This window comes from Cricetulus griseus (assembly GCF_003668045.3).
Source record: "Cricetulus griseus strain 17A/GY chromosome 1 unlocalized genomic scaffold, alternate assembly CriGri-PICRH-1.0 chr1_1, whole genome shotgun sequence".
Lineage (NCBI taxonomy): Eukaryota > Metazoa > Chordata > Mammalia > Rodentia > Cricetidae > Cricetulus > Cricetulus griseus.
The window spans coordinates 32,372,887-32,389,053 of NW_023276807.1; the positions used below are offsets into that span (position 1 = coordinate 32,372,887).

The 16,167-nt window shown below is 51.0% G+C and overlaps 1 long non-coding RNA gene across 1 annotated transcript in view; it reads right to left on the reverse strand.

The window, feature by feature from the left end:
- Nucleotides 1–308: 308 nt before the first annotated feature.
- The window catches only part of LOC103164523, a 49,501-nt gene continuing 33,642 nt past the window's right edge, over nucleotides 309–16,167 (reverse strand). The window contains exons 3-4 of the long non-coding RNA XR_003479530.2: nucleotides 6,902–7,050; nucleotides 309–595 (exon numbers count right to left, since the gene is read on the reverse strand). This is a non-coding gene — a long non-coding RNA (uncharacterized LOC103164523). The remainder of the gene's footprint in view (nucleotides 596–6,901; nucleotides 7,051–16,167) is intronic.

Genomic DNA, 16,167 nt, shown 5'->3' on the forward strand with positions numbered 1-16,167 from the left:
GTGTATACGTGTGTCTGCCACATTTGTATGGGTACTCAAGGAGGTCCCCAGGGGCTGGAGTCACAGGCAGTTGTGAGCCATCTTTTGAGGATGCTGGGAACTGAACTCTGACCCTGTGAAAGGGGGCAAACAATTCTCTGAATCCTGAGCTGTCTCTTTAACCCAATTTACAACTTTTAAAAGTGACTTTTGTTAGGCCATTCAGTGGTGGTGCACATCTTTAACCCCAGCACTCAGGCGGAGCTCTGTGAGTTCCAGGACGGCCAGGGCTATACAGAGAAACCCTGTCTAAAATAAAAAGACCAATCAACAGCAAAGTGAGTTTTGTTTTAATGTCCTCCCACATGGCTAAAAAGCTCCTAGAATGGTCTACATGTCTACAACAGTCACCCTCATGGACAGACGCCCAGCAAATAGCCCACAAATAGGCAGAAGTTTTTGACCAAAGGCAAGTTGCTTGGAAGAATTGTCCATCCTCTGAAGACCATGAAGGAGTGCTGGCATTTGAGTAAGTTCTTGAAGCAAAATTCGAACCTCATGTCAGGTGTGGCAGCATTGTCTTGTAATCCAGAACTCAGAAAGCCAAAGTGGGACCCTGTAGAAAGGATGAGGGCTGGGTTATGACTCATTGGTTCAGAGCACCTATTTCTCTTTCAGAAGACCAGGGTTTGGCTTCCACACCCACATAGTGGCTCACAAGCATCTGTAACACCAGTTGCAGCATCTCTGATGCCCTCTTATGGCCTCCACAGGCACTGCACACATGGTGCACATAATACACTCAGGCACACACATACACACACGTGCGCACACACACATGCACACGCACAATAAATATTTTTCAAAACGAAAAAGATAGGATGAGGAGAGAAGGGATAAGAAAGAAAGGAGGATGGAAGCGAAGAAGGGAACAGCTGGGAGGAAAAGGAAGAGAAGAAAGAGAACGAGATTGATTGGATTCTGGCCAACTTTGTCTCTCTATGTAGCTCAAGCTGGCCTGGAATTCACTGTGTAATCCAGGCTCGTCTTGAACTTCACATCTTCCTGCCTTAGCCTTCTGCACACACCAGCTTACAGATGCAGTAAGATGAAGGGGTCTAACCTCCTGTCCAAAGCACAGCTCTATCAGACTTCCACCCCTTCTGTCTCCGTTTCCCAAGTCCCCGAGCTCTAACCTTGCACTAGTCCTCAGTTCTTCCCTCTCCCACCTTTCACATGGCCAGCAGATCCCATTGGTGGGGCACCCTACGCATGAACACACAGAGGCAAGAAATCGATGTCGGCTGTCTTCCTCTATCATTTCCCCAAGCCTGACACTCATCATTTTTACTAAACTGACTACCCAGTAAGCTTCCCATGTCCACTTACATGTGTGTGTGCATGCCCATATACTGCCCCCAGTACTGCATTTACAAATTCATGCCTCTACACCCTATTTTACATGGGTGCTGGGCATCCAAACTCAGGTCCTTGTGTCAACACTCACCAAGCACTTAACATGCTGAACAGTCATACTCCCAGCCCTGTCATTGTTTTTGAGACAGATCTTCACAGTGTAGGCCTAGACTAGCCTGGAACTCATTGTGTATGTAGCCTGAGTTAGCCTAGAACTCACGACAGTCTTCCTGCGTCAGTGTCCCTAGTGGTGGGATTACAGGTGTGAGTTACCACAGCCTGCTGCCTCTTGTCACTTTTATGGCTCAATCCTCAATACTGGCACCAAAGAGAAGGCCAGAGCACCCCCAAAGCTTGGTGGCAGGGAAGGGGTGGCTGCTTCCAGATCATGTTCCCCTTACTCAGTACTGTACACCCCACTAAAGTCCCAGGAGGGAACTGCTCACATCCCTCTCTCCCTCCAAACTGTAGTCCACAGCTTCCTGTGCCCCAAGAGAGGAGGCTGGGAATGGAAAGGGAGGAAGGGAGGAAGCTGTATACAGCTCTGGTGGGGGTGTGGGGCTCTCTGGCATCCTGGGGGAGTCTTCCTCCTTAATTGCTGCTGCTCTCCAGCTGTTATCACTAACAAGAAATTAAAAAGCATCCTGCCCCCTGCCCTCTGCTCCCGCCCTCACTGCTCACAAGTGTCCCCTCAGAGGAGCCCCATGGAGGGTACTGCAGAGACTCAGGGACCATTCCTCACCCTGAAAGAAGAGATGAGGCCAGGGAGTGGGAATGGGCCCCAGCCCTCCACTTCTGCTACCACCAAGCCCTAATTTTACATATCCTGCCTCATAATCCCCACAGCTCTCTTGGGACTCCTAAAATTTGGGGCTGGGGGAAAAGATCCCTGGGAATGCAGATTGAAGATCTGGAACTGCTCAGTGCTCAGTGAACAACTAGAGAAAAGCAAAGAGGGGATGGGTCAGTAATGGCAACACAATGGATCTCAGCCTAGAGAAGAGCCTCCCCAGGGCCTGTGGCCCTTCACTCTAAGAATCAGCACAGCAGCAATGTAGCCCCGTCTGTCTCTTCAACCTCCTCTCCCCTCTCAGGTGGAACTCTAGGGCGGGTGCTTGTTTTCAAAAGGACCTGACACTTTTTCCAGTGTAGTACACACTGGAAATGGGTACCCAAGTTTTCCCAGTAAACGGCCGTGTTCTACCAGGCTTCCTCCCCACTCCCCCTCCACATACCATGCTTCCTGTGAAATCCTATCACCCAGGTAAGGGACAAGTCCCTCTGTGGACCCTAGATCTTTCACTCTAAATTATGGTGCTGGAATGATGGTCTCGGCTCACAGAGTTGAGTGAAAACATGCCTGCATGCATTTCGTTTTGTTCTTGCAATGTAGAGGAGGTGCCATGGAGATTAATAGTAGGCAAATTCATATCAAATTATTCCTAACTAAAGCAGGTCTTGCTGTCACAGATACTTCTTCAGTGGTGGATTACCTGTTGTGTGACCACTGTCTTCTAGAGTTTTCTGAAAGTGTTTACAGTTAAGATGGGGTTTTCTAGCTCAAAATAATTGGGAATCTTGATTCTGGTGTTTGAGGTGCACACCTGTAATCCCAACACTCTGGAGGCAGAAGCAGGAGGATCCGGACTTCAAGACCATTGTGGGCTAGCCTTGGCTAAATGTCTCAGAAAAAAGAAGAGGACTGGGGAGATGGCTCGGTCAACAAAGTGTTGCCATGAAAGCATGAGGACCTGTGTTCAGGTCCCGGAACCCATGTAAAAGCTGGATAGCCTGGCATGTGACTGTCACCCCAGCACTGGGGACGCAGACAGGAAGGCTCTGAGAGCTAGCTGGCCCGGCCAGTCTATCCAAATCAGTGAGCTGCAGATTCTGTGAGTAAACCTACCTCAAAAATAAGGTAGAACAACTGACAAAGACCTCTGTCCTCCACATACATGGGTGTGTACAAACACGAGAGAAGGGGAGGGTTTCTGTATGAATGCAACTAATGGTTGCGTGTGTGCGAGTGCACGCATGCATACACACACTCACTGTCCCCAAATCCCGTGAGTATTCTGTCCTGGCAAGTCTTATGTAAATCCATTTTTACATAAGTCCCAATCATCTTTGCATCAGAGGATAAATGAGGCAGGTATCTGCTTGGCAGCCATGTCAGCAGAGGGGAGAGCTTGAAGACCTGCCTAACGAGGGTGTCGTCAGTTCTCCCTACCTGTGAGCAAGGGTTACTGTAGAGCATAAGAGGCTGACATGTGTGCGTGCCTGCTCACTACTCCCCAAGGCTCCCAGCAAGCCTGAGTCAGGGCTGAGTTTACATAAGTCTATCCTTACATAAACGTATACCTATCAAGTCTGGGGAAGGTACAAGAGCTGTGTAATAAATAGTTGGGATCATGACTGTGAATTTAATTGGGGGTATCTGATATGACAAGACTGATTTAAAAATAATTTAACCATGCTCAAACTTAAGCTTGGGCAGAGTGCCCATGTGTGCCCAGCCCTGTGGGGGGGCTGCCAGGCAATTAAGAGACGTTAAGAGCTGTCCCTGCCTTAATGAAGCCTGAAATCAAGTTCTGGAGAGGTGCAGGGACTCTGCCCAAGCAAGCTGCCATTCACCTTTGCCAGGGACCACCCCCCCTCTAAAACTCTTCCTCCCCCAAAGCCCCCCTACCCCTCACGGCAGAATGGGACATCCTCTCACTGTCCCCAACTATCTCACAAAGGAGTAGGGAGTAGTCCTCTCCTTTGCATGTCACTGGCATTGAGTCTTGACAGTGTCAAGAGACCCCCTTGTGTCCCCCTCTATAATCATTTCCCTGCCTCCCCAGTATCTTTGGGGAGAATTCCATGCCCAGCCCTCCTCTCCAAACAGCCCAGGGGCATGGGGGTGGGTAATCACCATCTGCATCTTCTCAGTAGTCAACCCTCCCCCAAGTTCCATCTGAGTTGGGAGGGGGCAACTGCTGAGTCAGGGTATTCCTTCCGTTCCCTCCCGTCTCCCAGGCAGGACCAAGTGTCACACGCCCTGCCTGAGTGACCAGGGTCCAGTCTCAGCTCAGTGCTTACTTTCCCCACATGCACTCCTCACATCCAAGGAGGCTCAAGGAGGTGGGGGCTGGCCTTTAAGGCCCTGCTTGGTGTCACACTGCCCTTGCTGCTCCTACATTCCTCCCCCATTCCTGGTTCCTCCTCCCCCAACTCAGAAAACCTGTTGCCACTGACCAGGAAAGGACAGGGAGAGCCCAGGGCAACCAGGACCAAACCCCAACTGAGAATACACAGGAAGACCTGGGTGTGTGTGTGGGGGATAGCTTATCTCTCTAGCTCAATGTTTGGGGTACCTCCACTGTGCAGAAGGAAGCTCCAAGAAAGACTTCCAATCCCACAATCCCTGAGTAGCCTAGTCTGAAGAGAGAGCCTGCCTGTCTTCAAGGAGTACCTAATCTGTTAAGGATACCACACGGAAGGGAAGAAGGCTGACCTCTCACTGGGGGAACACATATAAAGCAGCTAGAACTCAAGTTCTAGAATCAAGTCCCTACTGGACCTGGAAATGTGGAAATAGGTAGTTGTTGAAACTGTCTAAACCAGGTGGGAAAGCTTTCCAGAGCATGGCTGATGGGCAGAGAGCCATTCTGGAGTCCCAAGACTGAGCAAGGAAGGCAAGACCTATGGACAGGGGATGGACAAAAGCCAGACAGGAAGCTGAAGCAGGGCCTACCTAAAATGGCAGAGTGTGGATAAGCTATGGACAGGGGACAGAGAGCTGCCATCCAAAATTACAACAGCCACAGCAGGCCTGCACTTGTTGGCACAAACTCCCCCTCAGTCAGCAGTGTGAGGCTTTGAGTGACCTGTGCAACTGAACAGGGTCTGTGATCAGTAGGCTCTCACACTTGATGTAATGCTGTCCAACAAGAGACTAGCATTCTTATTTGCACTGGGTATTACTTATCCCAGTAGCTGTACCCTTTCTGTCTACAGCTCCACGACTTGTTTCTCTCTGGAGAAGAAAGTTAGAGTGAAGGAAAACAGGAGAGCAACAAGAGGAACCAGCTCCCCACCCCCAGGCCACAGGGCAGTGACTGCCAGCACACCCGGGTCCAGGGCCTGACCCTTGGCAGCCCTCAGCAGCCCACTCAGCCCACAAATGGCCTCATCCCTTGGAGAGCCCAGCAGGGTGGTTTCACAACTGTGTGTGTTTGATGGAGCCTGTTCTTGGAAAGCCAGGGACGGGACAACTCAGTTCTGGGTGTTGGAGAGGCCTGGGCCCCTGGGGTCTGCAGCAGAACAATAAACAAGCATAAGCCTGCTTGCTGTGTGTGTGGAGGGGCACAAGGTTAGACAGTGTTGTAAGTGTGGAGTTGGAGGAACGTGGCCCTTCACCATGAGCTCACTGCTCCACACAACCCCTTCGGGGGTATCACAGTCTGCTCCCACTGGAGAGGCTGGAACTGAAGCAAGAGGAAGACGCTGAGGACGTGGAGCACAGCAACCGAGAGGACTCCTCGGGCAGGGCCACCACAGTGCCTCCATAGCTTGTGGTATCGGATAGGAATTTAAGTCAGGGATACCGTATCCTAGAGACTGGTGACTTATCCTTTCACAGCTGGGATCTGGCCAGGTAAGACTCGACCACAGGCAAGAGAGAAGCCCAGGCCACACCTGGTGGCACAGGCCTGTCAACTCAGGCACTCAGGAGACTAAGCAAGAACATCAAAAGTTCAAGCCCAGCCTGAGCTATTGAGCAAGTTCAAGGTCAGCCTAGACAACATAGACCCTATCTCAAAATAAAAGTATTTTTAAAAGGGGCTGAGGATGTAACTCCAAGGTAAAGCATTTGCCTAACATGAATAAGGCCCAGTATGTTACCCCTAGTATGTTTGTATGTATATATATACAGACAGACAGATAGATAGAAGAGAGAGGGACTGCTAACTGCTAAAGTGTGAGGCTACGTCCTGTCTATTCGGGGTAATAGGGCATAGATTCAGAGCCTTTTCTGAGAAGGATTTCTCCCAGAGGAGGAAGGTATGGTCCCCTGCTGGTGCAGGTGACAAATCTCTGAGGGCAGGGCCATCACAGTGTCCACCTCAGTGCCTGCTCTCAAGCACCATGGCTTGTTTTCCTATACACCCAGGTCCTCCTGCCCGCTGGAGATGAAGCCACCTACAGTGAGTTGGACCCTCTACATCAGTCATCAGTGGAGACAGGCTCTCACAGACATGACCACAGCCCACGGGTGTGATGGAGGCAGTTCTTCAGCTGAGATTCCCTCTTCCCAGATGACTCCAGTTTGTGTCAAGTTGACAATAAAAATGAAATAGCACACACTCTCGTGTACGGATGACATCTCTCTATGTACCTAAAACTGCAGTAGCCACAAGTACACATATAGAGATCTGGCAGGGAGGCTAGACAGTTAAGAGCACAGAGCTCAGTCCCCAGAACGTATGTCACAGCTGCTCCAGTCTCTGAGGGCACTCACATGTGTGGGCACAGACACAGATGCAATTGCGTACACACGAAGGATCTTCTAAGAGTTGACATCTCAGGAGCACACTTCACTGTGAACCAGGGGCTGCGCTGTTGCCTCTGCGTGTCTAATTCCGTGGAGTTCTAAGTAAACACCATTTGCTGCGGGGAAGGAAGAATGTGTACAAGAGACATGTTGATGAAAATGTTTTTAACTTTAGTTTCATTCCCTGACACACATTTCTCACATTCCCTCGAATCTATGAAATCAGGATGTCCCTTGTAACCAATAACAAGAAGGCACTGTGTCATAGTTTAATTAGCAGCCTGCATCTTGTTTGGATAAAATATGGTGGGTGGGATACACCATCTAGGCAAAACACCTATCAATGCCTTTCAACCAACACACATGGACCGTGTATGTTGGTTTCCAAGTTTGGGGGGCAGGGGTACAGACCTGTGTATTAACCTAGAACTTTGCTGCCTTCCCTCCCCAGAGCCCCACCCCCCATTCTAAGCCCAGCACACCCAGCCCCAAAGGCCATGCTGATAAAAGCAGAGAAAACCTTGGGCCTCCAATGAAGCCATTTTCATTAGAGAAGAAAGAACCCCAAGAAGCTGCTCCCGGCACTCCCCCCTGGGGGGGCAATAGAGGTGAAAGGGAAGGGGGAAGGTTGCTCCACTCTTCTCCAGGAACCTCACACCAATGGAAGCACACGGGCTCCAGGCACCAGGCCATCCGGACCAGGAGCCAATTGCAAACCCGTCACAAATGCTGGCCTAACCTCTTCCAATTAGGCTGTGTTTACCTACCAAAAAAAAAAAAAAAAAAAAAAGCCCTCCTTGCCTTGTCCTCTGCCCTTAGGCTGGCCCAGGAGGAAAAGGCAGGGCAAAGGTGGAAGAGATCAGCCCCAGTGAAAAACCAAGGAAACAGAGGTCCTGGAAGTCCTATCCATTCCATGCCAGCAGCTATGGCTGAGCAGATCTCTGAGCCTGCCCTCTGGGCCCCTGGGTAGGGGATCTCCAGGGGCAAGGGGTGAGAGGAAGGGAGAAGTGACTTGTGCCAGGGACTCTCCTACTTGGTCAGAAATTGCTATCAACCACCTTCTTCTTTCCCCCCCTTTCCCAGGACTCCTCCAATCAAAGGCCCATTCTTCTACTTCCTATACTTTCCAGGACATTTGTCCTGGGGTCCTAGGGGACATGAATGTCCACTGATTACTACAGCGTATACCTAATCCCAGCTGGCTGGGGATGGACAGAGATAATACCTTGTCCCTCCCAGCCTGACTTGGGGGTGGAGCCTCTCCATTTGGGGGGAAGGGTCTTTGGGTAGGATTAGGGTCTTCTTTAATGAGGACCAGCACTAGGAGTCCAAGGGCTAGGAAGGGGAGCTCTCTTTTGGCCTGGGTAGGGAGAAAAGACAGCTTCTTTTCTATGCTGCCTTGGGCCCTCCTGACTTGAGAGACTAACTACCATCTGCTGGGGTGCAGATGGGAGCCCAAAACAACTGTGTCCCTCCCCTCAGTGGCCCCCAGGACTATGAAACCAGACCCTTCCAAAGCCACATAGCTTTAGGCCCTGGAGCCAAAGACTGCCCCCTCTGCCTGCCAGCACTGTGTACCTACAGGCACTAGGTACCTTCCTTTCTTACCTGCCCAGGGACCCAGAGGTTGACCAGGGCCAATGTAATGCCCCTGACTCCCTCCCAGCCCAGCACACCCAGCCCAGAACCATCCTAGTTGTTATACAGTTTCCAACTCAAATAAGCTGTAAATGGGGAAACTGAGGCCCAGAGAAGCCAAGCGACTTGCTGGGTGTTACTCCTGGAAGTTTGGCCCTTGAGCCTATGGATGCCTACTCTTGGCCATCCCTAAAGGGTATGACTCAGGTTTGAGACTGAGTCTTGGGGTTGGAGTTGTGTATCTCATTTTTTAAAAATTGTTTTTGTATTCTAGTTGTTTGGGGCTTTGTTTGCTTGCTTTTGGATTTTTTTGTTTGCTTGGTTGGTTTGGTTTGGTATTTTTAGACAGAGTCTCACTATGTAGGCCTGACTGGCCTAGAACGTGTCACAATGTAGACAGGGTGGACCTGGAATTCCAAGGTCAGCCTGCCTCTGACTCCAGAGTTGTAACTAAAGGCCTGTGCTGCCACACTAGCATTCCCCCAGAGACAGTTTCATGCAGTTCCAACTAGTATCAGACTCACTGTGTAGATGAGGATCCTCTTGTCCCCTGACCCTCCTACCTCTATCTCCCAGGTGTTCACCACTTGCCTGGCTCCTGAGGTGCTGGGGCTGAATGGGAGGGGTATCTCCATCTTGCTAGGGGTTCTGGCTAGTTTTATGTCAACTTGACACAAGCTAGAGCTATCTGAAAGGGGGATGCCTCCATAAGATCCAACCCCGAGGAATTTGCTTAATTAGGTGTGGGAGGGCCCAGCATGTTGTGGGTGGTTTCATTCCTGCTCAGGTGGTCCTGGGTTCTACCAGAAAGCAGGCTGAGCAGGCCAGTAAGCAGCTCCCCTCATGGCCTCTGCATCAGCTCCTGCCTCCAGGTTCCTACCCTAATGAGTTCCTGCCCTGACTTCCTTACATAATGAACAGTGATGTGGAAGGGTAAGCCGAATAAACCCTTTCCTCCCAACTTGCTTTATGGTCATGGTATTTTATTGCAGCAAAAGAAACTCTAAAACACCAGTCTTATCCCAGTTCCCACCCACAGGAGTAGAGCAAGCAGAAATAAGAGACACACCTGTGTCCTCTCTGATCAGCTGGTCCTCCCTGCCCACCAGAACCACCCTGAGGAGAGCTGTCCTTGGGATCATCTGATGGGCCTGAGCTTGGGTGTTTCGGGACCCACTGGAGGAGGCAGCAATTCTACTAGTTAGTAATAACTACAACAGTAGCAATGGTTATGGTTTCTTCTTATTGGATAGATGTCTTGTATAATTCTCAGTGCTTTTAACAGCACCTACGTTACTTCTATTACCATCTGAGGTAGATGCCCTTTAACACACCCATGTTACAGATGGGAAAACTGAAGTTTGGGTGAAGGAACTGGCCCAGAATTGCCCAACTGTCATAAATGAGCCAAGTCATCATTTGAACCCGGTTCTGGCACAGGACCAAGAATGAGACCAGTGTTCATAAGGTTTGGTGTGGCAGGGAGGGGGAGCTGCATCCCCCGGACCACATCCGGTCCTCAGGCATGTTTCATCTGGTCCACTCTCAGTGCTACACAGAGTCCTTGAAGAGGGCGCAGCAGTTGCCAGCCAGAAAGTAAACAGTAGGGATGGGGGGAGCTTCAGGGCCTTGCATTCCAGAAATGCACAAGCATTTCAGGCTGAACAGCACGCCTCCGCCACCCCTCAGCCCACTTCCCTTGTCCCAGTTACCTGTCTGGCCCCTGTAAACATTTAAGTTAGAGGAGCTGGAGGAGAGCCCAGGACACCAAGGGGTATTAGCAGCTAGTAATCATGGGAAGGTCCTTTGAGGTCAGAACACAAAAGGCCTTGAACTTTGAGCTGAGGAATACGGGCGTCATGTCTGCAATCACCTTGCAAACTGAACGCCACCAGTTGTCAGCTGAGAAGGTGCGAGCATGCACAGTCACACATACATACACACACACACACACACACACACACACACACACACACACACACACTGGGGCTGGGATAGCCCCAAGTCGGTGTCACCTGTACCCAAAGGGTCTGAAGAGAAATTGTATGTGTGTGTGTGTGTGTGTGTGTGTGTGTGTGTGTGTGTGTGTGTGTGTGCTCGCATGCACATGCAAAGGTCAGAGATCAACATCAAGTGTTGCTTGCTCAGGACAGGGGCTCTTGGCTGTTTTGTGTACGCCATACCAGCTGGCCTTCCAGCTGTGACTCCCACCTGATTCTCACAGGAGTGCTGGAATTATGGGCACACTATGCATAGGGTTCTAAGGATTTGAACTCGGGTCCTCACACCAGCACAGCAAGCACTTTTGCACACTGGGCAGTTTCCCCAACCTTAAGAGTGATCTTCACATGCTCCAGGCCTAGCCCAGCAGGCCCCTCTGTCTAAGCAAAAGGTTCTCTTGCCCCAGGTTGTCCCCTTGACACCAGGAACTCCACAGCCTACAGTGAGAACTGACTGGCCCAGGAGAGAATGCAAGGTTTAGGACTGGAATTTCCCTCTGAGTGGGTGGGGCCCATCAGGTGAGCTGGGTGACAGGGATAGGGGCTGAGTGGAAAAATTTGGCCTGTTCCAGCCCCTTCCTCCGGTGACTCAGGCTCACAGTGCAAGGAATCTGAGGAGAGGACTCTGGGGAGAGGACAAGTCAAGAACCCACAGAAAAATTTCCTGTCTCTTTGGCTCTATCACTGTCCTGCTCACCTCCGCCAAACACACACACACACATCCTGAATCATGACTCGTTGCTGTCACCACCGTCTGACCTGGAGCCACATCCTGGATCCTGTCCAGGCTCTGCCAGAGCAGGACAGCAGCGTATCTGCACCCAAGCCTTCCCCATGTTGAGGGGGTGGAAACAAGTCTCTGACAAGGGCCAGCGTGTACTGGGACTAGATTGCCAAAGTTAAAACGATGCAGGAACCACTGGTCTAAACAATGTTTGAGACATGTGTGTGTGTGGGGGGGGGTTGTAAAATTGGGGTGAGCTGGGGAATCCCTTAATCAGTCAAGTGCTTGCTTTACAAGGACAAGGATCTGACTTTGATCCCCAGGACCCACACTAAAGCCAGGTATGGTGGCATGCATGTAAGCATATTGCCGGGCATTTCCCAGGGCTTGAGGCCACCCAGCTTACTTGAATTAGCAAGTTCCAGACCAAGTTCCACCAAAACACAAACTTGACAGTGTAGGACAATACCCAAAGTTGATCCTCTGGCCTCCATGAGTACCACACACACAATACACAAATGTGCACATATGCACACTAACCCTCACAGCTAACCCCACTCAGCTAGAATTGCAGCAGCTCCTGAAAGTGCTTGCTTGATATGAGGGCACCCACCCAGAGCATACAGCTTCAAACTGGAGAGCTGGTAGCAGGGATCCACAGTTCTTAGGAGCCTCTTAGACACCACCATTCACCCTCTTCAGGGTCTACCAGGATCTTCCAGTCTGGCAGGATCTGTTTGAAGCACTGATTCTCTTTTGTTCTCTTGGACCCATCACCAGCCCTCATCCCTCCCCAGAAACACTTTCTTGGTGGCTATAAAATTTCCTATCACTGGTGTGTTCACAGCTAGGCAGGGGGCTTGGTCCAAGGGAAAGGGAGTCAGACTACAACTGGGTCTCTTCTACAGTCTTCTTCCTGTTCTTTACCACATGAATGTTCTCACATGCAGGTGCCAAGCTAAGCCCAAGCTCCAGATATTAATGTCAAGACCCTTATGGCTTTCCAAGCCTGGTAGCAGAGGATATGTACCTGGTAGTGAGGCGAGGACAGAGGGAGAAAAGAGGAGAGAAAGCAGGACCAGAGCTGCCTCTTGTCTAGTTGGGGAGGGCCTCCTGGGGTTTTGCAAGGCAGATGAATCTGCCAATCACTGTATCTGGCAGGGCCATCATCGGCTTCTCCTCTGCCTCCCTGAATATAAATGAGACCTGTTTGCTGCAGCATGGGCTTCTGGCTCTAGGCAGTTCCTCCTGAGAGCAAGACTACTACTATGTCAAGAACTTTCTGAAAACGGGAGTGTTGGAGAGCCAGGGTTGCTAGGGGTGACAGTGGGCAGCACACGAAGGACCATCTTGTCCCAGAACACACCTTTTTCCCTGGAGACTCCCACCCTGGCTTTCAGTAAAGAGGGGCAGGGCAAGGGCCCATGTCCAGGTGATCTGCATAGTCACATGCAGCCCGTGAAGGGAAGACCATCACAAAGCGCCAGTGTCATAATCAGCCCAGGCTGCAAGAAACAGACTGGGAGCTTCAACCTCGGCTTTTCTTTCTCACAGTCCTGGAGGCTGGAAGTTCAAGCTCAAGGTGTTAGCCAGTTGCTTTCTGATGAGGGCTGTCTTCTTTGCTTGTGCTTGGTGTGTGAATTTGGGGGAGTGTCACACTTTAGTATCTTTCTCTTTCTTTCTGGTATTTTCTTTAAGGGCAGTCATCTTATCATGGAGACATCATCCCCACGAACTTGTTTAAATGTAATCACTTCCAACGTCCTCATCCCCAAATACCATTACACTGGGGCTGGATCTTTGTAATTTGTGAACTTAGGAAACACAATGTGGTCTGTAGCACTGCCCAATGGGAAGACCCCAAATCCACCTTCATGGGTCACTCTTTCAAGCGGAGTGAGTCGAATTGGGACGGGGGATCTGCATCTGTGACCTCAAACACCTTCCATCACTGGCCTGGGTCCTGAACATAGCAGCAGAGTAAAAGTCCATGTGCTCCCCTGCCCTGCCCGGTTCTAGATCTCATCTACATATGTTCCCCTTCCGGCCTCATTTGACTTCATGACTCCTACATCCCCTGAGTCCTGCAGAGATCATTGCCTTCACCATCTTTTCACATCCTTGAGGTGCCTGGGTCCGAGGCTGACCATAGTCGTGTACCAGGTCCCTGTCAGGCTGCAGGCTGAATGTCCCAGTACAAAGAGCACTGAGCTATGAACCGAGCAGAAGGAATTGAGCCACCATCCAAACATCATTTACCCTTCCCTTAGTCAACAGTGAGGGCTGCATTGTGAAAACAGGGCTTCCCCCAACCTGCTGAAGGGGCCTGCTTCCTTTACCTAGCTGCATCAGTGTGCCTGGGTACCTCAATAGAGAAAAACAGGAGGACAGAAGGGAGACTCCAAGCAAGCCATAATATTGACACTCGAAGTCTGAAGACCTGAACATCCCTCAACAGACAGATAAAGGACCTGGGACTCTGGGTTTTAGTCTTAGCTCGGTCACTGTGATCCCCCAAAAGTCCTCTTTTCTGTGCCTCAAGACTCTGCTAGTCTGGGGTTCCTTAAGAGCCTGTGCTGGTCTGGGGTTCCCTAAGAGCCTGTGCCGGTCTGGGGTTCCCTAAGAGCCTGTGCCGGTCTGGGGTTCCCTAAGAGCCTGTGCCGGTCTGGGGTTCCCTAAGAGCCTGTGCCGGTCTGGGGTTCCCTAAGAGCCTGTGCCGGTCTGGGGTTCCCTAAGAGCCTGTGCCGGTCTGGGGTTCCCTAAGAGCCTGTGCCGGTCTGGGGTTCCCTAAGAGCCTGTGCCGGTCTGGGGTTCCCTAAGAGCCTGTGCTGGTCTGGGGTTCTGGGAAAGCATCTTGTCCAAAACGTGCAGCGTAGTCTCCTGTGGACTCTCCCAGTTGCCCCTGCAGCCATCACCTGTAGCTGCTGCTGCTGTTGGGGACTAGCAGATAGGGTTTAGGTGTAGAGGGGGAGGGGAAAGAAAGGAAGGGGAGGAATGGGTGTTACCCCAGGGAGGGGCAGCACAGAAGGGAAACTGAGTGTGTCCCTGGCTTGCCCCAGCCTGTCCCCAACATCCGGGGAAGGTTGAGCACGTTGTCAGCTGAGGTGGGGGACAGGCTGGGGAGGGGCAGGGAACCCCGTCTGGACTTGTTGGGGCGGCCAGCTGGGTACAGCTGTTTCCGGCTGATGAAATGGCCTTGACTGATATGGTTCAGGAGCAATGGCTAACTCCCAAGCCCGAGCCCCTCCCAGGCTCACCGGCGGGGTCAAGGGGGGCAGTGGGAGAGGCCTGAAGAGGAGACTTCTGCTGCCACTGTGGACACACAGAGAGAGGACAAGATGAAAGGGGTGCTGGGTTAATTTTCCCACTGCAGCCTAGCACAGACCCAGGGATGTAGGCTAATCCAGGACCAAGGAGACCAGGGAAGCCTTGCCCTTGCTTCTTGTCATGTGTGTATGACACACATCTCTAGTGCACACACGAGGGTGAAGCCCGCACGGCAGGGAGTTGGGCAGAAAATGTGGAATGACTGAAAGTGCAGTTTACACACTGCAGCCATCCACCTTCTACAGACCTGCAACATACTAGCTGACACTCAGCACACGTGACCCCGTACCAGGTGACCTCCTAAGACCTTTAGATACACGGCCTCCTTCACCCCTCCCGGCAGCTCTGTGTGCTACTTGGATTGAGTGCGTTTCTCATAAGAAGCAGGGAAGATCTGTTTGGTTCACAGTTTGAGACAATACAGTTCATCACAGCAGGGAGGGTGTGACGCAGGAGCTGTCAGTCACATGGCGTCCACAGTCAGGAAGCAGGTGCATGGCTCCCTTTTCACCCACTCTGAGACCCCAAGTCACGGGATGGTGCCACCCATATTTAGGGTGGGTCTCGTTCTGCAGTTAAACCTTTCTGGAAACATCCCCACAGGAACACCCAGGGGTGTGTTTCTTTGGTTATTCTATCTCCAGCCAAGAATGAAGATTAACACTTACAGTTACTACACAACTTCACAGGTGAGGACATGGGGTCCCAATGTGTAAGGACCTCCCCAGCAATCCTACTGTGGCCACAGGGAGAGGGAGATGTCCTGGTCCCCTTCTTGCTCCTATGATAAATACTATGACCAAAAGCAACTTGGGCAGGGGGAGGTTTATTCCACCTTCCAGTGACCGTCCACCACGGAGGAAAGCCTGAGTTCCTCATCAGTAAGTATGTGGCTGCCTTCAGGAACAATGGGCTGATAAAGGTCCAGGCTGACTTCTGAGACCAACTTTGGAAACAAATGGTGACAGTATTAGTCGCTTGTCTCATCACTGTGACAAATGCCTGACAGAAGCAACTTAAGGAGGAAAAAGAAAATTGACTGCCAATTTCAGAGTCCACCATCCATTGCTGTGGAAAGGCATGGTGGCAGGAGTATGTATCTGGAGATTTTGAAATGACCAGGAAGCAGAGAGCTAGGGGGAATCAAGGTCACCCCTAGTGGCCAAGACCTGCCAGTTAGGTCCTGTGTCCACAGCCTCCCAAAATAATACTACCAGCAGGGGACCAAGTACTCAAAACACAGCAACCTGTGAGAAACACTTCACATATGCATTGTAACGGTGGCCCTACATGTGGGAAAGGTTTCAAAGCGGTATGTCCAACAAGTCCTCAGAGCATCTCAGAGCTCTGGGGAAGACCCAGGAGAGTGCTCCAAAAGTCTATGGACATTTTCTAGCTGAAGTTATTTAGTTTCCATTTGTTACTTTCCTAACTGTGTGTGGGTTTTGTGCACGTATGCCTGCAAGTGAACTTGACTGTGTGTGTGTGTGTGTGTGTGTGTGTGTGTGTGTGTGTGTGTGTGTGTGTGTGTAGGCCAGAAATCA